This window comes from Theobroma cacao, chromosome 5, assembly GCF_053813885.1.
Source record: "Theobroma cacao isolate CCN51 chromosome 5, ASM5381388v1, whole genome shotgun sequence".
NCBI lineage: Eukaryota > Viridiplantae > Streptophyta > Magnoliopsida > Malvales > Malvaceae > Theobroma > Theobroma cacao.
Window position 1 is genome coordinate 39,739,373 of NC_142643.1, and position 27,329 is coordinate 39,766,701.

The 27,329-nt window shown below is 32.0% G+C and overlaps 1 non-coding gene and 2 pseudogenes across 1 annotated transcript; all 3 read right to left on the reverse strand.

The window, feature by feature from the left end:
- Positions 1 to 527: 527 nt before the first annotated feature.
- LOC108662006 (disease resistance protein RUN1-like) lies at positions 528 to 6,527 on the reverse strand (annotated as a pseudogene).
- Positions 6,528 to 22,961: 16,434 nt separating this feature from the next.
- LOC148762873 (uncharacterized) lies at positions 22,962 to 23,597 on the reverse strand (annotated as a pseudogene).
- Positions 23,598 to 25,899: 2,302 nt separating this feature from the next.
- LOC148762874 (small nucleolar RNA R71) lies at positions 25,900 to 26,006 on the reverse strand. Its single transcript, XR_016026797.1, has one exon. It is a non-coding gene; the product is annotated as a small nucleolar RNA R71 (small nucleolar RNA).
- Between the last annotated feature and the right edge of the window lie 1,323 nt (positions 26,007 to 27,329).

Consider the following 27,329-nt stretch of genomic DNA (forward strand, 5'->3'; position numbering starts at 1 on the left):
AATGTAGAATAATAATATGGTCATGTGACATTTTTCACCCTTCATGTTAATGTTATGTCAGTGCCATGTGGATATAACATTACAAGTGACATTTGACTAATAGCAATTAATCAATTATTAATCATAAAGGCTTGTTTGACTTAAAATAAAAGTATAAGAATTTAATTGAACACAATAAAAGGAAAAGAATTTATTTGAATAGTTTATGGACTTTTTTTTAGCATTATGCTAATATTTTTATATTAATATTTTAAATAAATTTAAAAATAAAAAATAAAAAATATATATTTTTAGTATATCTTTTTCATTAGAATATATTTTAAAAGTTCATGATTATATATACTCTGATGTATATATGGTAGCTGAAAAATATGTTGTACTTAGTTTTTTTCTCAAATATTTATAAATTAACATAAAAAATTTCCATGAAGAAAACAAGTTATAAATAAAACTATTGATATAAAAATTAAAGTTAAAAAAGGGTTCTTATAAATACTATCACTTGCAATCGTACCTTGATAGCAAAGTCAAGAGTCATCTTCACGTATAACCTTTTTCTCTGATACATATGTAACACCAAATTCTTTTATGTCTAAACCAGAAGATAATAATTTGCAGCTCACCAAATCGCCATTTTCCATTTGATAATCCTTTACTGGCCAATGGATTAACCATAAGATTATGTTACTATTGCTTTTAGGAATTCCAATGAAACTTGAGAAATAAAACCACGTCAATTGCTTGGTCTCATTAACAATATGCACAGATGGTAGAAATTCAAATATTTCTTGGCTGGCAAGAGAATAGACTATGCATAGGTTTCACCAACTAACTTTTTCACTAGGATTTTGTGATAAAGAAAAAGAAATTTGAGACCCTTTAGAGCGATACTCAAACAAGATTAGAACCTCACTTCCAGAGACAAAACAGCTAGTTATGTTGCTATTATAAAATACCTGAGACATTGAAATTTTATTTATAAAAGTATTGAATAATGTAAAATAAGAAATTAAAAAGTTTTAGTAGACTAAGAAAAAACCTGAGGGGTAGTGACCTTATTTGTGTCCGGAATATAGTTATAAATATGCAATTCAATGCTTCTGATTGAGTTCATATCGAATAAGCTTTCAATTTGTTCCACTTCAAAGTTTTCAATTGGTTCCAACTTGATCACATCTTCAACCTCAGTTAGCTTTTCACAACCAAAGATAATACACCTTTTAAAATTTAATAAATATGGCAGACTTGAAATAATCTTGTACAACGATTTAGACATTAGCATGCACAAGCCACTCGTTGGAAGCTTTAGAAGCCATTAGAGCTCTTTGCAATAAGTCAGTAGAAGTTTGCCAAGCTTTGTAAGGTGGATAACGCTCTTAGGAAGGCTATGAATCAGGTTCCTACTTAAATTTAAGGATTTCAAGGAAGGTAAGTAGCTCAAATCAAGGGGCATAACATCATCAATCAGTCTGCAACTTTCAAGACTCAACTTTACCAAAGAACATGGTAAAGATGCCCAAAAGAAACCCAACTCTTTGCTTCTTTTCAGTGATAGTGAAGACAACCATGAATTGAATTCATATATAGCAGTTCCATTTAAGCTAAGCACCCTTAATAATTTCATATTCTACAAATCCCTAGGCATTTCATCAAATGTTGAGCAACTTGATAAAATAAGCTTTTCCAAAGATTCTAACAAACCAATTGTCCTTGGAAGTTTCTTAAGACTTTTGCAACCTTTAAGGTTTAAAACAGTAAGAGTCTTTATCTCACCAATGGATTGATCAACCTCAACCAACTTTATGCAATGTTTCAGCATCAACCATTCAAGACTATGAAGACTTGGTAAGTTAAGGATTTTGAGAAGGCCATGGGAGTGACTGAGATTAAGGATCTTTAAATTTGGAAGAAAGTATCGTAAAAAAAGAGAAAAAAACACTTAGCCATATAATTTTGTTTTTCCTTCCAAAAAGTAAAGAGAAATTAAATAGTATCACTCCTTTGAATTATTCCAAACATGTTTTAGGCTATTGTTGCGCATCTCAAGAACAACTAGCCTGGAAATATCTAAATCTGTGGAAAGATATTCTTTAGGAAATCCGTGCCAACACAACCATATTAATCCTCTTGGAATGTTTTTGTAGTCTCCTTTAACTTTTATGTAATTCGGTTGGAGTAGTGTAAGTCTCTGCATCTTTGCAAATGCTTTAGTTTCTATATCTAACTCATTTGACATGAAAAATGGATTTTTTGAATGATTTGCAACTGTCTATCCATACTTCTCTTCCAGCAATCTTTGTAGGTCAATGGTGAGGCACATGATTGTTTATGTACCCTATTGGAGAAAGAATAATTTAGTTAAAAAAAAGTACGATATAACAAAATATGTTGCATAAAAGAAAGTAGAAGAAAATGAGGTATTTCTTACAATTTTCCCTTTCAATGCATCAAATGCATCCTTATGCCATAACCTGCTTCGTTTCCCAAGGTCAGGAGATTCTTGACGAATAATGTTCATTCCTATATCTCTAATCATTTGATGCATCATTAGTTTGTTTTTTTCATTAACGATTAGAAGAGACCTATTTATGAGATTTTCAATACCAATTGCTCTATAGTAATCACAACCATCTAGAATTGTAGTTGTGTAATCTCTATCCTTCCCGACGAATGCACAAGCTATGTCAAGGAATATATTTTTATCATGATCATCTTGCAAGGAATCATAGCTTATTCTTAGAATATTTTGAATTTTGCTATCAAGGATTGCTTTCAATTTCTCTAATGCACTTCTCTACATGTTTAGACTTTTACCAAACAAAGAAAAACCCAAAACTTGAAGAGCTAATGGAAGCCCACCATAGTGTTTCACTACACTCCTTTCATATTCCATGTAACTGTCAATTAGATCATTTTGTCTGAGCATACTAATTAAAAAGTTGAAGTGATTCATTGAAAGTTAATTCTTTTACCTCAAATACCTTGTATAAGTCTCCATAACTTGATGATGCTTCAAGATCAAACATCTGCCTAAGAAAAGGATCACTTAGTAAACATTGATGCTTGCTAGTTATGATGATTTTACTTCCTAAACGAAAAGGAATTTGCGCTCCAATTATTTTAGTTATTTTTTTGAATCATCTACATTGTCTAAGACAAGAAGCACACATCTACGACATATAGCTTCTTTGATCTTAGTGATTCCATCATCTGAATTGTATATTTTGTTTGCTTTTCCCTTAAGGATATCGGAAATAAGTTGTCTTTGCAAACAAACCAGGCCATTGTGTTCTGCAATAATCTCTCTAACATCAGCAAGAAAACTGTAACCTTCAAATTTTTTAATGTTAAGATTGTAAACAACTTTGGCAATGGTTGTTTTCCTAATCCCTCCAATTCCACATATTGTTGCTATGCCAACCTTTGTGATCCATCTCCTAACCACCAATTAATGCATGTCCCAAGAAAATCTATCCCAACTAAATAAGGAGGGACATATAAAGCAGTGTGATGGAGTTTATTTTGAACCTGTTTAATAATATCTTGAATGAATTGTGACTCATACCTACAAAATTTAAAATATATAAGTTATAGCATATTTTTAAAATATAACTTAGCAGGTGACATCTTGAAAATGGAGTAAAAATCCTTTAACTTGTTTGTTTCATCTTTAACTCATCTTACTTATGTTAAAATTCTCAAGCGTATCTAAATTTTTAAATATTAAGGGATACTTTTTTAAAAAATCTCATAAACTATTTTTATTTAATTCATTTAATAAGTTATTTTCTTTACATTAAAAGAAAAACTTACTTTCTTCATTGGTGTTTTCTTCACATTAAATATTTATTGTTTCCTACGTCAATATTTAGTTTCTTATTGTTTTGGTTAGACTAAATTAAAAGAAAAGTGTCAATAAAAGAGTGTTTTACTTGATTATGGGTATAATTTTATTGAATTAGGATGAGATATTTTAGGAGGAATGATGTTATCCCTGTAGCTATATGTACAAAGCATGTGATGTGATTTTAGTCAAGCGGCACACAGCCAAAATAATACATAAAGCTTATTTCTCCAAATTCTTTTTTTCTGCCCACTTTGGATATGTAATTTCTTCCTTCCTGTTTTGATTTGGATACCAATCAAAATTAGGGATCGCAACAGAAAATTTATGGTTCCAAACGCAACTCAACTTTATATTTTCTTATTCTAAACCCATTTGGTCTTGACACCGGGTTATAAATTTTAATACCCAAGCTGGAGCCAAAAGAACTATAGTAAAATTTTTATAAATTAATACCATTGAGACCATGAAAATTTATTAATTAATCGAGATATTATTTAATTGATAAATTAATTAATTAATAATTTATACATTAATAAATAAAAAATTAATTTATCATGGGATTCATTATTTTTTTCTTACAAATTAAACTTAATACATGTATTGTGTATTTTAATTATATAAATGTTATTAAATTATCGAATTACAAATTGTCATTATTCTATATATTTGTTTAACCAAAACAAGTTCATGAATGTAATTAGCCTTATTAAATAGAAGTCATGAATCCATTCATTTTTGCAAACAAACAAAAATTACATTCAATGTATACTTGATTAATATATTTCATGAACATTAAATCAAGCAAAAACATTTAAAAAAATATAAAACTAAACACAATAGATTTTCATGTCAAAGGTGTAAAAAAATCAGCAAAAATGGATGAAATGCATAAAGTATTGTGTAAATATAATATAGAAAATCTAAATTACACCCAAAAGCAATTGCAACAGTAGATGTCAAAAATGTTTAACTTGCAAATGAGCTAAGCAATAACATCAAATACGATTAAGAGGTCATCGAAGTATTTATCAACCAATATTAATTTTCTCTTACAATACGAGAACACTATACCAGAGTTTCTTAATGCATTATGAAAAGTTAGAGATGACGTTTAAAGAGACTTAAATTTCAAGAAAAAACAAGTAACATTGAAGTCGTATTTTACAAAAGCCTCTTGATTGAGTCATGTATATATATAATTTTGATATATAAAAAGATTATTAATTTATATATCAAGTGAGACCTATTTATTTAAAAAAATATTATTTTATAAATTTAGTAAATCATTAATTTATCTCATTGATTTTATGTCAAGACCAGCCAAAAATATTATTTAATCGAAGTTATTAATTTATTGAGTATAATTTATCGAGGTTTTATTGTATATAGCCTAAGTGACTCAACATTGGGTTTTTATATTATTTTATTTTAATTTTCATGTAAAATTTTAAACCATAATGTAAATTACATCTTAACTAATTTCATATATTATATTTTTATGTTGAAATCTCTAATTAATACTAAATATAAATATATTAATAAACTATAACTATAAATATAAAATATTAATATTTTTTTTATATACCTCAAGACGAAATCCTAAACTTGACCCAACCTCAACCCCATTTTTTTAATTGTGAAACCCGACACAACTAGCCTTAGCCCCCAATTTCCAAACAAAAAACCCACCCTACCGGGTCAGGGCAAGACCAAACCCGTCAAGCACTGGATTTTTCCATCCTTAAATTTTTTTCTAGTTCTTTTTGTTGGTTCCTTTTTTTTTTTTTAAAAAAAATGTTGGTACCTATTTTAATACTACAGAATTTAAGAAAAGGGTGTTGGTTTCAGTAAGTTACATCTTTATCCCTAGTCATTATTACTTTTTGTTCTTGTGAAATTTATTGTATACTAATTTTTCACTAGATTGATGCTTACACTTATATCCGATAGCCCTATAAATCAAAATCAAGTATGAAATTCAATGTTTAGTAGTATATCTGGACGGGCGTAAGGAAGAGAACATTTATACTTCGAACTTAAACCTCAATTGGGAGAATAATATTCCTTTATCAAGTCAAAGAAACATTACAATATTCAACCACGTAATGAAAAAACTATCATGAAATTATGGGCATATATAAGTTTGCAATTTTTAAGAAGAAGAGATCAAATAGTTTAAAACTTGCTTGCCTATCTTCTGAAAGCATGCCTCCCAAATCCGCAACTTCTCTCAAAGCAGCCCTCCATCTTTGTACCATGTCCATCACAGACTTGAAGCTCTCTTCATGTCTAGCAGACGCTTCTGCAAAACTCCCTATCTGCTTCCTCACTTGAGATGGATTTACGTCATAGAAAATTGGCAAAACAATGTGTTTGGACAATTTCCTATGTTCCATTATCTTTACAAGTTCATTAAGACACCATGTTGATGAAGCATAATTTTTTAAGAAGACAATGATTGATATTTTTGACTCATATATTGCTCTTTCAATTTCGTCTCTTATGTTCTCTCCTCTCTCAATTTTATCATCATCTCTAAATGTACGAATCCCTGAATGCACCAAGACCATGTAAAGGTATCTGTAAAGTTTTTGCACGTATCTATATCTCTAAAACTTAAAAATATATCGTAAGTGCATTGAGAAATTGACGAGGACTCCTGGACCATTGAAATAACCATTGAAGAAGAACACAAGAGAATTTATTTTGGCTGATGAGTCATCTAAAATAATGTAGAACAACTTAATTATGTCATCAAAGGAAAGAATTTAATAAAAAACATGAAGGCCTTATCTATAACCTAGATCAAAGAATTAAAAATAAGTAGATATATGAGTTAAAGCTAAAGCTAGGATTAAATATCATAATTAATCTGGTAAATGAATTTAGACAAGACAGTACGTTGCTAACAGCTTTTCGTTGCACCTGTACTCTCTATCAAGAGAAAGTGGATTGTAAAACCAGAAATGATCAAGAAATAGATAACTTTTGCTTTTTTTTTTTTATATAGATATTAGAGAGGATGTGTTCTTATGAACTAAGAACAGTAAGTCCCAGCACTACAACCCTTCTTATACTTAAAAGTTGACATGATAAAGCCCTTTCTGATGTATCTTTATTTTCATTAGTTGTAATTTTCAGCTGACTTTTCACACCGTTGAACAAAAGAGTTGAACTTAAGGCAAAATATCATGATTCATTATTTGTTCATGACTAAGATTGTGGGATTGGTATGATCCCACAAATTGTGGAGTTTGTGTTGGAGTAGCAAGTTGTCTGTTATAATTAAATAAATATGGACTCAAGTGGGGGTTTTGTGGAGATTTGGTTGGTGGGATGACCGAATATTTTTTCTTGATTGTTTTGAGTAAGGCACATGCGAACATCAATAAATTGGTCTGCACAATGTGGATTAGTGGTTTGTTTTTCAGACAATAATTAAGAGCGGTTTAAAAGGATTTGGACACGTATGTAATGGAGGTGGGGTGGTGTTTTGAGTTGACTTGAGAGCTTGTTATTGAGATAAGCTAAGAGGAATTTAATATTTTTCATTTTCTTATTTTTATTATTATTTAGCTTAAATTGATAATATTTTTTTTTCACGTTTAAATTTTTTTTTATAGTAGAAAATAAAAAACTCAATACATCATTCTAGGCCAAGAAACACCCATCCTATCTGCAAGTAAAATTATACTAATGCTAGATGGTGAAGAATCCATAATATGTAATCTCAAAGGAAGATTCTCATGGTGAATGACCATCCAATCCGCATATTGATTTGCTTCATGATGGATGCGAGTTAAGGTACAGTCCCAAGATCGTTGAAGTAGCTCCCTGATACACTTGAGTAAGCTTGCCTTTTGCTTCGACTTCAAACTTTGGTTAGAAATTTTCTGGATAGCAAGCAAAGAATCCGACTCCACCTGAACCTTTCTAAACCCTTGTCCCAGCATAAAGTTAATCCCCAGTACAAAGCCCATAATTCTGCTGGCAAGGAACAAGAAATACCAATTTTATAGGTGAACCCCAAGAGCCAGTTGCCAACTTCATCTCTGATAACACCCCCTACTGCAGGCATTCTGGGTTGACCTCTAGCACTTCCATTGACATTAAGCTTAACATACGGTTTTTTGGGTAGTTTCCAAGATATTAGTAATTCTTTGTTCACTGTATCATGCTCTCTCTTCAAATAATCCCAAGCTTCTTTAGATTTGGTCTATATTTGCTACCAAGCATTACATGGCCAGATAAATGAGCCATCAAAATAGATAGATCCCTCTAGTACCTGAATAACCACAAAGAATACATGAAGATAATGCCCCACGGTATTCCAACAAGAATTTTTACACTTCTCTTATTGTCAATCACCAAACTCTTTAAATCAAGGGAAAAAAAGTTACCATTTATTATCATGGGGTCAATTTGTAGCCAAAGATTCCTACAAGGCCCACTGTCCCTCAAAGCATGAAGCAGGGTCTCCATTTGATTGCAACACTGAAGACAAGAAGGGGAGACACTTACATTTCTATTTGATAACCACACCAAGGTTGGCAGTGACTCATGAAGGATTCTCCATATAAAGACTTTAACCTTCCTGGTGCTGATAGCTTTCCATATGTGGGTCTAATGATTTTCTGTTTCAAAAAGACCAACCATTTGCAGATCATAAGCCTATTTTAAAGAAAACATTCCATCACTAGATGGGATCCAACAACTAGTATCTTCCCCTCCAACAGTAGGACCTAACATTACTGCTAAAATCATCAGTATAATATTACGAGGAAGTTCTTGCTCTAATAGTTGTAGATCCCAGTTTCTTACTTCATCACAGAAGCTGGCTACAGGTAAGTCAAGTTCCATGTCCGATAGTGGATTAATAGCATAACTGAAAAGAGGTCCATATCATAGCCATTTATCTGTCTAGAACTTTGCTTTTTGTCCATTAGCAATGTTCATTCCTAAGCCCTTCTTAAGAATTGCTCTGCTCTTTAGTATACTTTGCCACACATGCGAGTCAGTTGGTTTGGCTGTTAATGACATGAAGTCTTCATTCCGCAGGTATTTCTCTTTCAAGAGCTGCACCAATAAACTTCCTTTCAGCTGCCATATACACCATCCCAACTTAGCAAGTAACGCTAAATTGAATTTTCTGGACTCACGGATCTGTAGGCCACCTTCTTCCTTTCTTGCACAGAGCTTTTCCCAACTCAATGCATGAATTTTCCTAGAGTTGCTTCCATGTCCCCAAATGAAATTTCTATTTAACTTATCAGTCTCCTTAATGGTAGCTTCAGGGAGAAAAGATGTTTGCATTAAATATGTAGCCATTGTACTAGTTACTCCTTGCACTAGTGAAATTCTTTTTGCCATCGAAAGACTTTTATTGTTCCAGCTCTCTAGCCGTACCTTGATCTTAGATACCAATTTGGAATATGTATCCCTCGTGATCCTTCCATGCAACATTGGCATCCCAAGGTATTTCCCAAAATCTTAGTCAAAGACATCCCGACCACATTACTGAGCAGAATAGCTCTTGTATTACTAATGTTAGTGGAGACCAGCATTCGTGATTTTGAGAGGCTAACTTTTTGTCCTGATGCCTTACAAAATTGGTCAATAGTCTACTTCATTACTTGCACTTGCTGGATTGAGGTAACTCTAAACAGCATCAAGTCATTTGCAAAACATATATAGGAGATAGCAGAACCTCCTCTTGTCAATCGTAGTGGTTTCCAATCTCTTGTGTTTACTACATTGTCGATTAGTTGTGATAATTTCTCCAAGCATAGTACAAAAAGATAATGGAAAAAGTTGGAGTTCTCACAATAAACATTATAAGATTTACCCATAAGGGTGGTAGATCAATTTCCTCTAGTATTTCTTGTAAGTAGTCCCATTTTAATCTGTCATAGGCTTTCTCAAGATCTATTTTTAAATCAATTGCTCCCTTCTTTCTTCTCATCAATCGCATTGTATGTATTGCTTCTTGAGCAATTATGATATTGTTAGTGGCTTGTTTCCCCGGAATAAAACTACTTTGAGTCTTACCTATGATATCACTTAGTAATGGTTTTAAGCGTTCAACTAGCACCTTACTAATAGTTTTCATCATGATAGTGCATAGGCTTATTGGACGGAGCTGAGTGATTCTTTCCAGACTCTCCACCTTGGGGATAAGGGTTATTAACGTGCAATTTAGTTCAGTTGGGAAATAACCAGAGTTATATGCAGTTTGAACCATCTTGTATATATCTAACCCCAAAGTAGTCCAATTCTTCTGGAAAAAAACTGGTGGATAGTCATCAAATCCTTGACTCTTGTTTGGATTCATTTTAAACACAGCTCTCTGCACTTCTTCATACGAGTGGGTTTAGAGATTGCTATTATTTTTTCTTCCTTTAACTTCTATTGCGTATTTTTTGAGAGAGAAAAATCCTCACCATCGTTCTTATGTAGATCACAATAGAACTCCATAACCAAGTTTTCCATTTCAGTTGGGTCATAACACCATGTACCATCATCCATTTTTAATGCCGAAATTTTGTTCCGTCTATGTTTACTCTTTACCATGGCGTGATAGAATTAGTATTTGCATCTCTATGTTTCACCCAATCTAGTCTAGCCTTCTGCTTCCACATAATTTCTTCCTGATATAAAATTATGTTGTATTCCTCCACTAGTGAAACTTCCAAGTTTTGAAGAAAATCATTAAAATTAGTATCTAGTCAAGACTGAATTCCCTTAAGTCTTGCAAGCACCCGCCTCTTTCTTTTATGGATGTTTCCAAATTCTTCATGTTTCCACTTCTATAAGAAACTGATAAATCCTCAAGAGCTGCATAAATATTTTTCCTTCTAATTTCCAATTTTCTCTAATAAAATTCTTAAGTCTCGAATGAGACATCCATGAGTGTTCAAAACGAAACCTTTTCTCTGGTCGATCCTCTTGCAAACTATTATTACACTGTACCAAAATAGGGTGGTGATCTAAATGGGTTCTTGGCAAAGACAATACCTGAGCATAAGGAAATAATTCACACCAAGCCTCATTTGCTCTTGCTCTATCCAGTCGAACTCTAGTATAGTTGATCCCATCCCTTTTGTTGCTCCAAGTAAATTTGGTCCTCATGCTCCCAAGTCACTTAATTTGCAGTAAGACATGCAGTCACTCATTTGATTACAAAGACTAAAATTCACGCTATGCCTCCCTCGTTTCTCATTTGGTGACAGAATTTGATTGAAGTCTCCCAAAACCATCCATGGCAAATCATGTGCTTCACTTGCCAGACATAGTGATCTCCATAGTCGTTTTCTTTCCTCCACAGTAGGACTACCATATACTATTGTCAATAACCAAGTAGCTTTTGGTGCCTTAACTAGAACATGTATCAATTACGATGAGAAAGCCAATATTTCAAGATCAATTCTACTAGCATCCTATAGAATCTAAATGCCCTCTGAAAAGCTCTTAGCTTCAACCCTAAAAAATTTTGACATTCCATTTTGCTGACAAATTCTATTAGTTTTGCCACCCAAAATCTTTAGCTCCAATATAATGAGAGCATGAAGCTTAAGAAGCTTAACTAAATTCTTGACATTCCGGATACATCTCCGAGAGGCAGCTCCCCTCACATTCCGACTCACTATATTCTGACTCATAAAATAATGATATCTACTTCCAAACCAACATAACATACAAATCCTAAATAGAAAGCTTGACACATTAGCAAGATTAATCTTGCATAATGTCCTCTTCTCTTATCTCCAACTCCATTTCTATCGATGAGGTGAAATCTTCTGTTCTGACATGACTGCCTTCATCCACCTTCGGGCATTCTCGTACCCTAGCAACACCATTTATACCTACTCCAATTTTTTCTACATTAGCTCTCTGTTGTGGTAATAGGAGAGATGTAGTAATTGGAATAGTTTCTATCCAAGTCTGACTAGCTAATGCTATCTCCACTGGTGCATGAAGGTTTCTCTGTGTAGCCATTCCACTTGACTCCATCAATGCAACATTATTTTCCCTAGTTTGTATCCCTTATTTGCTCATAATGTCTATCTCTAATGAAGCAGTCTTAAGAACTAGTGGTGCCGCAGGTTTACCCTTAGCTGCTGAAGGGGTAGGATTCCTATTAGATACGCTTGCCGCTTCCTGTAGAGATTCCTTCAAGCTCTGTTTGTTCTGCACAATCGTAACAATCTTTTCATGCTTATTAATTACTTTATTCGTGTCCCCCCCTTAGCATAGTCTTAGGAACAAATTCCTCATTATCTGGAGCATTTCCTTCCTCTGTTAATATATAAAATCTTGAGCTCAGTTTAGCCACATCTTTGGACGTCCCTGTCTGCTGCGGCATCCTTGGTTTGGGTTTGGTCCTTCCCTCAGTCCTATTTCCATTGTTCCTTTCATAGATTTTCTTCGACACCATCCACGGCCCATAACGTGTAATATTCCCTTATAGTATTTTTCTTTTCTGGTGCTAATTTAGTCTCTTGTTCTTCCAAAAGGCCCTTTGTTTCCTTTTGACGAACTGGACAAAGATCTGAACCATGCTTGAATTTTCCACAATGGAAACATAACATTCGCAATCCTTTATACTCTATCCTCTGCCATCGTCCTCCTATTTAGATTTTGGGAATTAATGATTTGGTTAGATCCAATTTGACACACATCTTTGCAAATTTTTCCCTTGTTGCATAAGAGGTGGTTCGATCTATCTTAAATGTTTTCCCAAATAAATTCCCAATTTTTGACAACATGTCTTTGTCATAAAATTCCAATGGCATGCCTGGTAATCTAATCCATGCTGCTACAGAATCAATGGAAGCTTCATCAGACCTAAATACTGGAGACCATTATCGAATAGTGAGATAATGATCCGCTATAATCCAAGGACCTTCTGATAGAACATGACTATAGTCAGATTTATTAGAGAATTTGAAGCAATAGTAGCCATTATCTATATCAAATGCTTGGAACTCTCCTTTTAAGGACCATAACTATCTCACTCAGTTGCACAGATAAGTATAACTTATGTCTCTCCCCAACAATTTTACAATTAAGGTTTTCCTCCATGGTTTTCTGATCCTTTCTTTATCTGCTCTAGTTAGGCTAATATATGAACCTTTTATGTTAGATAAAAACTTGTCACCATCCAATTCAAAATCTTCCAACAAATGAGCTTCGTCCTCCTATTTGTTTGTATCCAACGTAGCCTCTTTATCATCCTGCAATAAGACATTCTTGTATGAGGATCTTGGTATTTTGTCTTACAACGGTGATTTCTGTCCGAACAAGACCATTGAATCTGCGCACTCCTCATTGCTTTCCAACCTGACTCTTTTTTACTTTTTTCGATTCATACTAGTGCCACTCTATCTTTCTCCAATTATACCAACTACACTTTTTTATTTGTTTTATTGTTTTTTCTTCTTTTTATAATTTTTTTTTTAAATTTGAGAGAAAAGAGATTCGAACTTTACTCTTTAAGTAGAAAGCTCATATATTAACTAATGAGTCAAATACTTGATTGTTTCTTAATTTGATCCTTATTTAACTTAAATTGATAATATTTTATTTTGATGTTTCAATTTTGATCCCATGCTAAAATTATTTTTTGCCTCTCTGTTGGTATATATTAATTAAATTCATGCTTATCATCATTATAATTTTATTATAGTGATTTATTTATTTTCTATTTTCCTTCATTTTATTATTGATTATTAAGTTCATATAATTTTTTTATTGATTTAAATTAATTCAATACTAAAATATTTGTCCCTCAACAATTATATTTTTCTTTCCTTTTTATTATTGTCTATATAAATTTATAATTGTTAATTTATTAATTTAAATTAATTCAATAATAAAAATATTTTTACATCAATAATAACAAATAAAAAATTTATGGCACATATAAAATACATCCAAAATAAACCCAACTAAAATAACTCTACTCATTCGAATTTTCCTAACCCAACCAAAAAGCCCCAAACACATTGAATCCAAATTCAAGAAAACTCCAAAAACCCACCCAAACAAAACCCTATATACCGAATTTAGAAACCCAGATCCAGAAAACCAAAACCAACCCAATTTCCTTCCACCACCACCCATCCAACAGATTATTGCAGGTCAACACCAAAGCCCTTCGAATGACAGTCCCTAAATCCCCTTGCACTACTTCAACAAATTTTCCGGCACTAAATACAAAACTTTTGTCGGCTCTCCAGCTATCCACCACTCTTCACAATCTAAAACAGAAATTTGGCTAATCAATGAATTATTTTTTGACCCAACCCAAGTTCAACCTATTTAGAAGCTAAAACAAATAAGAATCATCTTTATTTTATGGAGGTTCTGATAGCTCTTTGTTTAGAATGTGGCTATCAGAGTTTTAATACTCTTTGTTTAGATGTAGATTAGATTAAAATAAAATTAAGATTTAATTTGAATATTATTCATCTAAATTAAATTCTTTTATACTATTTTTTTAATTTTATTTAAATTAAATGCTATTAGCTTATAAATCCTCCCACACTTCATTTATAAAAACACGAGTCTTATTTTTTTAATTTTTTTTCATAATTATTTTTTAAAATTATATTTTATTACATGTATAACATTTTTTCCTTAAATTTTTCTTAATCATTGTGTTTTTAACATTGATGTTATCAAATTTTTTACAATCCTGATATTTTTTTTTCGTGTCACATCCTACCTTACAAACCCAAAATTTCTCATCCTTATGGAACTCTTATTAAAGATAAACTCATCCACAACCCTACCATATTTCCCACAAATTGTTTGTAGCCGCCTCTAATCACTCACAAAGATTGCCACCAAGTCCGCCCAATTCTTCCGTGGCACATCTTATCTATATCTATTCATTTCTTGATTCTAACAATATACCTATATATAAGCATAGGCTGTTTGGCCTAATTTTTTTTAATTTAAAAGTTATTATGAAGCTTTTATAAAAAATAATAATTTTTAAAATTAAGTTAAAGTTGTTTGATAAGCTACTTAGCAAAATAAATTATATAAACTTTAATTTTGGTTAAAATTACCATAAAAGTATTTATGTCATCTCCAATCATCTAGTAAACTAAAGCAGAACAAATTTGCTTCAAGCTTATATATGATTTCAAATGTTAAAATTAAATAAATCCATATAGAAATAGAACAGTTCTCAAACTTTGTATAGTAATAATAGTATTAGATTTTTATTGATCTAGCATGCAATCAGATCATGATACTTCAATTCCCCAAGAAAGAGGAAACAATATATTTGATATTAAAATCTTTTTTGGTAAAAAAGAAAGAAAATCTTTAAATAGTATCTTAATACAGTTTTGAATTTTGAATCTTTTTTTCTTGTAATCTTTGTAAGAACAAAAAAATTTCAGATTTCGTTATTTTGTTGTTAAGTCTTCTATTTTTCTAATAGTCTTTGTAGATAGAGGTAGAAGAGATGGAGATCACGAATTTGCGTTGGAGAATGGTGATTTGTAGAGGGAAAGGGAAAGGAGAGAGAGATTAATTAAGAGAGAAAGAGGTATTTCTTGAAAAGTTGGCGTGTTTTTAAAAGAAGAAAAGAGAAAGCTCTTCTTTGAAAGTTTTTTTTTTTCAAATTTTGTTCTTTAAAAAAAGGTATTTTTTTAAGAGATTCTCAAAATTCAATTTGGCCTAGCTTTTGCTTTTAAGAAGTAAATAAGTTTAAAAAAAAAAACCCAGCCAAACAGGCACTAAGCAAACTTAAAATGAAATTTAAGAGTAAGGTTAACAAACCTATGGTTCAAGGTTCCCGACGTAGAAAGACACAAGTGTTGGCATAGAAGATTTAACGACTAGCGCCAAGATCAAGATTGAGAGCTTGATTTGTATATTCTTTTTGCAACACTTGATTTGTGCACTTATATTGAGTAAAGTGATAAAATTGTTACACGAGATTGTATGATTTTTTTTAAAAAAAGGATAAAGATATAAAGAAGGCTAGATAAAGAAAACAAGATCACATCAACAAATATTGTCATGTTGCTACATAGTAGTTGGTGACTTAAATTATGAGTTATTAAATTTTAATTCATTTAAAATATTAAAATTGTGAAAAAAAATTAAGGGCGTAGTTGAAAGATCCTAATATAGAATAAGAAACCAAATTAACCAAACTAAATTATAATATTTTAGTTTGCTTTAATTTGATTTTCATTATAATATGATTTGGTTGATTTTTTAAAAAATGGAAACTAAAATTTACGATTTGATTTAGATTATTCTTTTTATTTTGGCTTGTCGATTTGGGTAGATCATATATAAGACTAGCTTTTCAAAGGCATGGTAATAGGTAAGAGTGTAAAAGGGGAGAAAGATAGAGAAATAATAGCATGGAGGTGATTTGAAATTTAAAAAGCAAAAAGACTTTGCTATCAATGACAATTCTTGCATTGATATGAGGGCATGAATCTTTTAATTAAAACAAGACATAGATGAATTGTCATGTTTGCTCTAACAAGATCCTACATGTAATTACTCTAATTTGTCTAAACTTTTGAATCCTATAAAGAGTTCTTTGAGACTTGAACAATTGATATAAAGAAGCAAAAAAAGTCAACAACAGCTTATAGTTCTAACTTGCAAATGTTGATAACTAAAGTTGCATTTATGTAGAAGGTCGTCATTCAGTTCATATATGAGATTAATACCACATCCTTTTACACATAAATAAAAAAACACTATACAACTCACTTGATCACCTTTTTCCAATTCACCCATAAATCTCCATAAACTAAACCAATAAATGTTGTTCTTAATTTTATGTGTTCTGATGAAATGTTTATAACAGATCCATTTAGTATCTTTGGTCTTGTTGACAATCTCAATACGAGATAAAAAATCAAATATTTTATTGTCTATAGCAAAAAGAATGGCCATCGAGTTTAGATAGCTAATATGTCGACCAGAGCTTTGGGCCACTACAAATGAAACCTCATTCCCAACAGCATGGTAGTTGTACGTACCTTTCGAAAAGTCTTACGTAGCATATATGATTCTTCAATCATATAACACTTGTAACAATATTAAATTAATTATAAGTTATATAAAAAAAAAAGATTAATAAATCGAAAACATTATAAAAGAGATCAAGAACCTGAAGGGAAGCAATCATTTTTATTCTTCAAAATAATTGTCAATTTGCATTTTTATGTGTCCATTGGTGTCCAATTTGAGTAACTCTTCATTTACTTTCAACTCAATCTCTCTCCAAGTATCTTCATTTTCTAAAAGATGCGAAATATAAATATGTCATTACTATACAATTTTAATCATCAAATACTATGTTTTCATTAGAATTCGTGTATCAATAAATTGAATATAGAAATACAATAAATCAAGCCCTTATAGAAGCAATATAGTGGTGCATAAAAAAATGGTTAAATTTTAGAATTAGCATCCAACTAAAAATTAATATCTAAATTGTAATGATTTAAAGCTACACAGATTCTCTATATATACTTGACACTTGTTTTGAAATTTCATTATATTTAAAGGGTATTTTTGGACTTTCTTTATTCCTCACCCCTGATTAGGCCATCACTTTCTTTTTACATTTTCCATTTTAACTTATCCCCATTCCTAATGTAGCTAATGAGAGAATTAAAGGAGACAAAGAAAAGTTTAGGAGAAAGAGGGTGGGAGATGAAGGGTTAATTAAGCAATGGTAAAAACTCAAATATCTCATCGCTAACAAGAGAATAGACTATGCATAGGTTTAACCAACTAACTTGTTCACTAGGATTTTGTGGCAAAGAAAAAGAAATTTTGGACCTAAAAGAATGAAGCTCAAACAAGATTGGAACCTCACTTCCGGAGACAAAACAGCTAGTTATGCTGCTATCATGAAATACCTAAGACATTGACACCATTATTTATGAAAGTATTAAATGATGTAAAATAAGAAAAATAAAAACTTTACAATTCTTAACATTGAATGATGAAACTAAAGATGTATATATGGTATATTCAATTTGTTGCTATGATAACATTATGCAAAACCATTGAGAAAAAAAGTGAAATGGTGAAAGCAGCAAGGCGACGTCATCCCTTCCATGATCAAGTCCGCGATCGAGGCAAACATGATGGGGACCAAAACAAATGGCTTTCTTCTTTACACACAATGTATGTTGATAACCTCAGCCTTAGTGTCACTTGGGGTAAGCTTAAAGAGATTTTAGACTTATTCGATAGAGTCATGGATATTTACATACATATGAGCACTCATCAAATGTGAGTTAAAGGCACTACGTTTGCATTCATTACTACAAAGACCCCATTGAGATGCACAATGCCATCAAGTATTGCAACCTGAGACTTATCAACAATCGTACCGTTAGAGTAAAAAAAGCTTACCGTAACTAGAATGATTGGAAAAGTCACCCACTTCCTACCTCAGCATTACCACTCGAAAAACGACTTTTCCCCACCATACCCACTTATGATAGCAAAACCTACAAAGAAGTCATCCAATACCACAAACCCTTCCTCCTTATCCATTCCAAGCCCCCAATTCCCCCACTTAACAAAATAAGCCATAATCTAAACACAAAGCCTACAACCTCACTAAACAAAGGCAAATAAACATTCTCGGAACCATTAACAACTCTAAACCGTCGATCTTTGCTCTACCCAAATCCTCTTACCACTAGAGATTTGGAATGGCTATGTAAGAGTGCAATAGGTCTCTTGAGGAGTGACATAAACACTAGAGTTGCTTCGATGGGCCTCCTCACTGCAATGGAATTCCAACCAAAGTTTTCCCTTTAAAAGGTCGATTTGTGCTTGTGACCTTTGCCAACCTCGATGAAAAGAACTTTCTCTTGGGATCTAAATTTGGAACCTTCAACCCTTAGTCTAACACGATTCACTTTTAGATTATTGGGAAATGCTTAGGGCACCTATATCTAGTCACATGAATCAACTCAAAAACAAGATAGACTTGATTTAGCTCTAATTTTAGTCGAAGTTGTTAGGAAAGCCTTCATACTTGTTGTAACCTAAATTACTATCAATGGTAAAAGTTTTGAAATCTTTTCCACCATCATTCATTTTGAAGGTTGTAATGATGTAGAGCATACTGAGATGCCTGTTACTGCCATTAGCACCAACCATCCGACACTGCCTAGCCCTCTTCCTCCCTTTTTTCATAACTTGTCTTCCAATGAGTCTGCAGAGATTGTGCCCAATATGGTAGATCTGTCAAAAAATCTAGAAGCAGTTTGTAAGTCAACCTTAAACCTTGTTTTTTGTTTTGCCCAAAGAGGTTGCTTTATACTCGAGGAAGAACAAAGAGGTGGTAACAATAAGCTCAATTTAGACCGACTCCCTTTCCCTTCATCTGGCTGAGTCAAGCCGTACATTTAAGTTTAAACATCTTTCTTGTTCAAATATTTCTCTTCAATAGGCCATCACTCTTTTTTCTGAGCCCCTTACGAGCTTACTCTCATTAATGATCCAATGCCCTAGCCCAACCCACCCGAACTGCTCCCCACGAATACTCAACCTATTGATCAACCCTTCTTTCCAAGTCATCTAGTACAGCCAATCCGCCAATCTCTTTTTTCCCTTTAGCCTACCATCATTAAAAAATGAACTGGTATCTGCGTAAGTGCCTACAAATCTAACGCTAGCTTGTAGAGAGCTTCCAACTGCAATGGACCTTCCCCTGTCTCTCCCTTCCGAAATTTCGCTGAAGGGAATTTTATCATTGACTCAAATATTGCCCATCGTAACTCCTTCATCAAAATGGAAGTGTGCAAAACATTTAAAGTAGGTACTGACACAAGCCTGGTCTTGGTCCTGATCAGACCTTTGTTGAGGAAACCATTGAAATTTTCAAACGAGAGGACCGTCAATAATTAATAATTTGAGATAGCAAGTATTCTGCTTCTAGTGAATCAACTTTCAATGAAGATTATTACATGGAATGTAAGAGGATTCGACAACTCTATTAAACGGTGGGTTGTTAAAAATTTAATCCTCCCTTGTATGCTGTTTTTATAAGAAACCAAGCTCACAATCCTAAACATCCAACTTGTTGAGTCTTTATGGGCTAACCGTTTTCTCTAATTCCAACTCTCCCCCTCTGAAGGTGATTCTAGAGGCTTTCTCTCAATCAAGAATGCCTATTTCTTCGACCTTCACAACATTATCTCTACCAAACACTTTATCCTTCTCTCTAGGAAACTTCGATCCTCAAGACTTGTTTGCGGCTTCAACAACATTTATGGACCCAATGACAATAAGGATAGAGCATAGCTATGGAATGACTCTTTTTGCTCTTGAGAGTTTTAGTATCCCATGGTGCCTTGGGGGAGATTTCAACGATGCCAAAAACTTGTCAATTAAAATTTCACTACGCAAGTATATGTATCGACTAGACAGTATATTAGCAAACAGAGTATTGATTCCACAGAGAATTGATCTAAAATTTTACTAAGTACTAAAATTATAACGATTTAATCTTATCTAAACAATCAAATTTGAATAACTAAATTAATTAACTAAAACTAATTAATCAAAATTTATACTAAAAAGAAAAATCAAAGCAACAATATAATTGGGTAAAAATCAAATCAAACAAGTCTAGGATTATAATATCCTTCACACTTCATCTAAATCTTACTTTTCTTCCTTAACTTATTTCAATGGGTTGAATTGCTAACCTAGAGTCCTAAATTATTTATAAGGTTCTCCCGACTCATCTTATAAAAATATCTATTTTAACCAAAACACTATATCCCTGAGTGAATTGAAATTAAAACAGAATCATTAAGTTCAGGCTCTAATCTTGCTACATATGGCCTATAGGTATATCCCTATCCTATAGGTAAATCAATTAATATGATTATATGCTATCTCAATTTTAGTCTACACTAAACTCCCTTTCCCAAGTTTGTTTAGGTTCCTAAATCAATTTAATTGGTGATCAGGTAATTAACAGTATTAAGAACAAATTGGAATAAATAATTCAAATCCCATTAAAGATAAGTAAGAAAGAGATTAAAAATTTAGACTACATGTGAGTTCAATTGCAATCCTAGAAAAAGAAAATTAGCCACTCATAATAGCAAAATAAAATAACATTGTAAAAAATTCAACCATTGAAAGTAACAAGAACAATAAAAGCCAAGGAAGAAAACAAAACAATATTTGCAGCCTTGATCTCCAAGTTTCAGCCTCAACTTCTAGCTTCTCGAATCTCCAAAGGTAGTCTACTAATGTTGTTAAATATATCCTATTTATACTAATAAACTTAACCTAAAGTTTCTTAAGCTGACCTAGGGTTTAATTGGGCTTAAAAGTGTAATGAGAGGCCCAAAAATCAATTGCCAATCTTTACAAATTTCCATTCTCAACACAGTACGTCTAGCTATTTTCTGACACAATTTTCTCTATCTTTGAGGCAGAAATGGGAAAAGTGTTCTCCATGACAATTGTAGCTATATCTCTTATCTTTCCAATGGTTCAAGAATTGCATCATTTGGAGTTCTGCATCTCAAGTTATGGCTAAAACACTAAAGCATATGCGAGCAGAATTTTGAGTCTTTCAACATCTCACTTTTCAAAATTAAGCCCAACATTTTTATTCTTACAAAAAAATATAAAAACTAATAAATAACAATCAAATTAAAAGGAATAACATAAAATTAAAATAACTCACTTCAAAATAAACTAATTATAAAAATAACTAAAAATAAATAAATTATAATTAAAATTGAGAACTTAACTAATATTTAATAATAAAACTGGAATAAAATAATTCTATAAAATAGGCTTATCATAATGAACACAAATGAAAAAGCTAAAAACACTTCCTCCACTCAAGCAAATAAAGACTTCAACGACTTTGCCTTTCATGCAAGACGCTCTAAATTAATTAATAATTTAAATAAATTAAAATTTTAAAATAAAAGAATATATATTTCATAAAAATAATGTCTTTGAATGGAATATGAGTCTAAAAATTGAAGCCCAAGCTTGACCTAAGCCTTTAGGCCTAGACGGAAAGTCTGACTCTTGAATCTATTAGCAACATCAAGCATGACAACTATCTCCTAACTTTTCTTCTTGGGTCATGGTGTCATAAGTCCACGTTTTTAACCCAAAAGACATGCTTGATAAGTGGTGAAAGACCCATGTTTATACACTCAAGACCTATTCAATCTCGTACTGATATGGGATATGTGACATTCTACACTATCCGATTGTGCAACGATTACTCTTTACCCATAGAGGAGAGGAACTTTAACACTAGTCTGGATGTACCTTAACCCTTGTATCTCCCATGAGGCCCCACATCAGTGAAGATCCAAGTTTGCTTTGGTACCATTTGTCAGGAGTCTACATTTGTAACTCAAAAGACATGTCTGATTAGCGGTGGAAAACCTATGTTTATATATCCAAGATCCACCCATCTCTTACTGATGTGAGATCCATGACAATGGACCAAGGTGGTGTCAAAGTCAAAATAAGCAAGTTTTGTGTAGACACAATAATTACCTATTGAGGTAATACATGGATCTTAACAATTATCGTTAAAAAAGTCGAATATAAATACACTCTTATTTCAGTTTTTTTAAATTTAAAATCATCAAATATACTTTTTTTATATATTCTTTTTATATATTTAATAGGTGTAAAAAATCACAACATGGTTAACTATGACTTGAAATTTTGAATTATCAAATCAATTAGAAACTATAATTAAATTTGTTGAATTACTAGTAAAATTGCTTAATCACATGCAAAACTCATAATTAGATATTCTTTGATGTATATAAGGTAGTTGAAAAATATGTGTACTTAGTTTTTTTTCTCAAATATTCATAAATTAATATAAAAAATTCCATGAAGAAAACAAGATATAAGAAAATATTGATATATGAAGTCAAGCCAAAAATAAAAAATAAAAAGTTCTTATAAATGCAATCAGTTACAATCATACCTTGAAAATATTGTGGAGTGTCATCTTGATACATAACCTTGATTTCTGATACACATGTAACACCAAATTCTCTTACATGGAAACCAGAATTTTCTAATTTGCAACTCACAAAATCACCATTTTCCAATTGATAATGCATTACTGGCTAGTACATTAGCCATAAGATTGTTTCACTATTGGTTTCAGGAATTCCAATGAAACTTGAGAAATAAGACCACGTCAACTTCTTGGTCTCATTAACAATGTCCACGAATGGTAGAAAATCAAATATCTCATCTCCAACAAGAGAATAGAATATGCATAGTTTTAACCAATTAACATTTTCACTAGGATTTTGTGGTAAAGAAAAATAAATTTTATACCCTTTAGAACAATACTCAAACAAGATTGGAACCTCACTTCCAAAGACAAAACAGCCAGCTATGCCGCCATCACAAAATACCTGAGACATTAAAACCATTATTTATGAAAGTACTGAATAATGTAAAATAAGAAAATAAAAACTTTAGTGGAATGAAAAAAGACCTAGGGGGTAGCAACCATTTTTATGTCCATAAGATAATTGAAAATTTACAATTAAATGCTTCTGATCAAGTCCATATTGAATAAGCTTTCGATCTGTTTCACTTTAAAGTTTTCAATTGGTTCCAACTTGAACACACCTTCAACCTTAATTAGCTTTTCACAACGAAAGACAATACACCTTTTCAAATTTAATAAGCATGGCAGACTTGAAATCATGTACAACGATTAAGACATTATCACGTGCAAGCCACTTGTTGGAAGCTTAGGAAGCCATTAAAGCTCTATGCAACAAGTTAGTGGAAGTTCATAAAGCTTTGTAAGCTGGATAATTCTCTCAAGAAGGCTATGAATTGGGTTTCTACTTAAATTTAATGATTTCAAAGAAGGTAAGTAGCTCAAATCAGTAAGGGATAATTGTATTTTATACAATTATTTTAGTCCGATTTTGTTATGAAATATTAGCCAAATCCTCAATTTTCAATTATAAGTTACTTATTTTTAATTGTTTTTATAATTAGTTTATTTTTAAGTGAATTATTTCAATTTTATGTTATTTCTTTTAATTTGTTTATTATTTATTAGTTTTTATATTTTTTGTATGAACTAAAATAATTGAGCTTAATTTTGAAAAGTAAGGTGTTGAAAAACCCAGAATCTGTTTGCATATATTTTAGTATTTTGGCCATAACTCGAGCTACAGAACTCCAAATGTTGCAATTCTTGAACCATTGGAAAGCTAAGAGACAAAGCTACAACTTTCATAAGATTACTTTACCCAGTTCTGCATTGAAGATAAAGAAAATCGTGTTGGAAAATGGCTAGACATACTGTACTGGGAATGGAAATTTGTAAAAACTAACAATTGATTTTTAGGCCTCTCATTACACTTTTAAGCCCAATTAAACCCTAGGTCAACTTAAGAAAGTATAAGTTAAGTTATTATTATAAATAGGATAGTTTGAAGAACATTAGTGGAGACAAGTTTTGAGAGATTCAAGAAGCTATAAGTTGAGGCTGAAACTTGGAGATCAAGGTGGCAAATAGTGTTTTATTTTCTTCCTTAGCTTTTATTTTTCTTGTTACTCTCAATGGTTGAATTTTATACAATGTTATTTGTCTTTGCAATTATGAGTAGCTAAATTTCTTTTTCTAGGATTGCAATTGAACTCACATGTAATCTAAATTTTTAATCTATTTCGTACTTATTTTTAATGGGATTTGAATTGTTTATTCCAATTTGTTCTTAATACTTTTAATTGCCTGATCACCAATTAAATTGATTTAGGAACCTAAACAAACTTGAGAAAGGGAGTTTAGTATAGACTAAAATTGAGATAGCATATGATCATATTAATTGATTTGCGTATAGGATAAGGATATACCTATAGGCCATATGTAGCTAGATTAGAGTTTGAACTTAATTAATCTATTTTAATTTCAATTCACATAGGGATATAGTGTTTTAGTTAAAATAGATATTTTTATAAGATGAGTCGAGAGACCCTTATAAATAATTTAGGACTCTAGATTAACAATTCAACTCATTGAAATAAGTTAAGGAAGAGGGATAAGATTTAGATGAAGTGTGAGGGATATTGTAATCCCAGGCTTGTTTGATTTGATATTTACTCAAGTTATTATTACGTTGATTTTTCTTTTTAGTTTAAATTTTAGTTAATTAGTTTTAGTTAATTAATTAATTTTTATTGTTTGGATAAGATTAAGTTGTTATAATTTTAGTACTTAGTAAAATTTTATATCAATTCCCTGTGGGATCGATACTCTACTTGCTTATATACTATCTATTCAATATGTATATTTGCGTAGTAAAATTTTAACTGATAAGTTTTTGGAGCCGTTGCCGAGGAATTATTTTTAGAATTTTTATTAATACTAATACCAAGCAATTTAGTCTTACTTCAAATTTTATTTTTCTTGTTTTAATATTAGATTTTGTTTATTTGCAGATATCTTTGGCCATTGTATGCAAAGAAGAAACAACTTGAATCTTGTTCCTTTTGATTATGAGATAGAAAGAACTTTCAAAAGACGTCGAAGGGAGAATTTACAAGTTGCAGCTTTAAGTTAGACAATGGCTGAGGATAACAATAACAATGGCAATAATGCCATTAATTTGGTTCCCAAAGCAAATAAAGCACTGTGAGATTATGTTGTTCCTCTTTTGCAAGGTTTGCAACAAAGCATTAGGAGACCTTCCATCAATGCAAATAATTTTGAAATTAAACCAGCTTATATTTAGATGATTCAGTCTTTAGTCCAGTTTGGTGGGTTACACAATGATGATCCTAATTCTTACTTGGTAAATTTCTTGGAGATTTGCAATACCTTTAAATACAATGGAGTAACTGATGATGCTATTAGATTGAGATTGTTTCCATTTTCTCTGAGGGATAAAGTAAAGAGCTGGCTTAATTCACTACCCAATGGGTCTATCACTACATGGGAAGACTTAGCACAAAAGTTTCTAACAAAAATTTTTTCGCCTGCCAAGACTACAAAGATGAGGAACGATATCACCTCATTCACACAATTTAATGGTGAGTCTTTGTATGAAGCCTAGGAGAGGTTTAAAGAATTACTGAAAAGATGTCTACATCATAGGACTCCTGATTGGTTGCAAGTTCAAGCATTCTACAATGGTTTGGTTGGGTCAATAAAAACCACAATTGATGCTACTGCTGGTGGGGCATTAATGAGTAAGAATGCTGCAGATGCTTATAATTTGTTGGAAGATATGGTTTCAAATAATTATCAATGGCCTTCAGAAAGGTCGAGTTAGAGAAAAGTTGTTAGAGCCTATGAAATTGATGCACTCGACAACTTAATTGTTCAAGTAGCTGCACTGTCCAAGAAGTTTGACACACTGGAAGTTCATGCATTTCAAAATTCATTAGTAGTTTGTGAGATGTGTGGAGATGGCCATTCATATGATCAATGTCCATACAATTCTAAATCAACCCAGTTTGTGGGGAACTTTAATAGATAGTAGAATAACCCATACTCCAATATTGATAATCTTGGTTGGAGAAACCACCCCAACTTTTCATGGAACAACAATGCAGGGCCTTCCAATCCAAAACCCATCATGCCTCCTGGTTTTCTACAACAAGCTAACCCACAAATTCCTGAAAAGAAGTCTTAATTGGAAGAGCTTTTCATGCAATATATGTCCAAGACTGATGCTTTAATTCAAAGCTATGGAGCCTCCTTGAGAAATCTTGAGACCCAAGTGGGACAACTTGCAAACTCCATCAACAATAGACCTCAAGGTGCCTTGCCAAGTGATACACAAGTCAATCCTAAAGGTAAGGAACATTGTAATGCAGTTACACTTAGGAATGGAAAAGAAGTTGAAGGGGTGAATGAAAATCAATTGAATCTTCAAAGAAGCATGTAAATGATGACAAGGCAATTGTTGAGAAAGAAGTTGAAGTGGAAAAGACAGATAATAGGCAAGCTAAAAATCAAGGGAATTTTGAAGCAAATTATCCTCCACCACCATTCCCACAAAGGTTAAAAAAGCAAAAGCTTGATAAATAAGTTAAGAAATTTCTCAATGTCTTCAAGAAGCTCCACATCAATATCCCTTTTGTTGAAGCTTTGGAAAACATGCCAAGTTATGTTAACTTCTTGAAAAATATCTTAACCAAGAAGAGGAAACTAAAAGATTTTGAAATAGTGGCACTTACTGAGGAGTGTAGTGCAATAATTCAAAACAAGTTTCCACCAAAATTTAAAGATCTAGGGAGTTTTTCTGTCCCTTGTACTATTGGTAGATTTAAATTTACTAAAGTTTTATGTGATTTTGGTGTAGGTGTTTCAATCATGCCTTTGTCAATTGCTAAGAAACTTGGACTTAATGAGATACAACTTACCACAATTTCTTTGCAATTAGCAAATAGAACAATCAGGTGCCCCGTTGGGATT